Source organism: Arachis ipaensis, chromosome B1 (genome assembly GCF_059453495.1).
Source record: "Arachis ipaensis isolate K30076 ecotype BB chromosome B1, ASM5945349v1, whole genome shotgun sequence".
Classification (NCBI taxonomy): Eukaryota; Viridiplantae; Streptophyta; class Magnoliopsida; order Fabales; family Fabaceae; genus Arachis; species Arachis ipaensis.
In genome coordinates, this window is record NC_142436.1 from 48780618 (window position 1) to 48782454 (window position 1837).

Below are 1837 nucleotides of genomic sequence, written 5' to 3' on the forward strand. Positions count from 1 at the left end.
CTCAATTAGTTCCTCTAATGTAACAGAATTGCAAGTTTCATGGACTTTCATTGGAAGATCCTCATCAGTTCTTAGTTGAATTCTTGCAAATCTGTGACACTATCAAGACCAATGGAGTTGATCCCGAGGTCTACAGGCTTATGCTTTTCCCTTTTGCTGTAAGAGACAGAGCTAGAACATGGTTGGATTCACAACCTAAGGAAAGCCTGAACTCTTGGGATAAGTTGGTCAGTGCTTTCCTGGCCAAATTCTCCACCTCAAAAGATGAGCAAACTTAGAGTGGAAATCTAAACCTTCAGACAGAAAGAAGGAGAGTCCCTTTATGAAGCTTGGGAAAGATATAAGCAACTGATCAAAAGGTGTCCTACTGACATGCTTCCAGAATGGAGCATCATATGTATATTCTATGATGGTCTGTCTGAGTTATCAAAAATGTCATTAGACCATTCTGCAGGAGGATCTCTTCATCTAAAAACCCCTGCAGAAGTTCAGGAACTCATTGAAATGGTTGCAAATAACCAGTTCATGTACACCTCTGAGAGGAGTCCTGTGAACAATGGGACGCCTCAGAAGAAGAGAATTCTTGAAATTGATACTCTGTATGCCATATTGGCTCAGAACAAAATATTGACCCAGTAAGTCAATATGATTTCTCAGAGTCTGAATGGATTGCAAGCTACATCCAACAGTACTAAAGAAGCATCTTCTGAAGAAGAAGCTTATGATCCTGAGAACCCTGCAATGGTAGAGGTGAATTACATAGGAGAATCCTATGGAAACACCTATAATCTTTCAGGGAGAAATCATCCAAATTTCTTATGGAAGGACCAACAGAAGCCTCAACAAGGCTTTAATAATAATGGTGGAAGAAATAGGTTTAGCAATAGCAAGCCTTTTCCATCATCTTCCCAGCAACAGACAGAGAATTCTGAACAGAGCCATTCTGGCCTGGCAGCCATAGTCTCTGATCTATCCAAGACCACACTAAGTTTCATGAATGAAACAAGGTCCTCCATCAGAAATTTGGAGGCACAGGTGGGTCAGCTGAGTAAGAAGATTACTGAAACTCCTCCCAGTACTCTCCCAAGCAATACAGAAGAAAATCCCAAGAGAGAGTGCAAGGCCATAACCATGACCAACATGGCCGAACTTGGAGAGAGTGAGAAGGACGTGAGTCCCAGTGAGAAAAGGCTCATGGGACGTCCTCTAGACAGAAAGGAGTTTTCCTTTGAGGAACCAAAGGAATCTGAGGCTCATACAGAGACCATAGAGATTCCATTGAACTTCCTTCTGCCATTCATGAGCTCTGATGCATATTCTTCCTCTGAAGAGGATGAAGACATCACTGAAGTGCAAGTTACTAAGTATCTTGGAGAAATCATGAAGCTGAATGCCAAGTTATTTGGTAATGAGACTTAGGAGGATGAACCCCCTTGCTCACGAATGAACTGAGTGCATTAATGAGGCAGACATTACCTCAGAAGAAACCGGATCCCGGAAAATTCTTCATACCTTGTACCGTAGGCACCATGACCTTTGAGAAGGCTCTGTGTGACCTGGGGTCAGGGATAAACCTCATGCCACTCTCTGTAATAGAGAATCTAGGAATCTTTGAGGTACAAGCTGCAAGAATCTCACTAGAGATGGCAGACAAATCATTAAAATAGGCTTATGGACTAGTAGAGGACGTGCTAGTGAAGGTTGAAGGCCTTTACATCCCTGCTGATTTATAATCCTAGACACTGGAAAGGATGAGGATGAATCCATCATCCTTGGCAGACCCTTCCTAGCCACAGCAAACGCTGTGATTGATGTTGACAGAGGACTACCTTGTATT

General features: G+C 42.6%; 1 non-coding gene across 1 annotated transcript; it reads right to left on the bottom strand.

Annotated features, from left to right (window-relative positions):
- Window positions 1-270: 270 nt before the first annotated feature.
- LOC148576488 (small nucleolar RNA R71) lies at window positions 271-378 on the bottom strand. Its single transcript, XR_015904041.1, has one exon. It is a non-coding gene; the product is annotated as a small nucleolar RNA R71 (small nucleolar RNA).
- Between the last annotated feature and the right edge of the window lie 1459 nt (window positions 379-1837).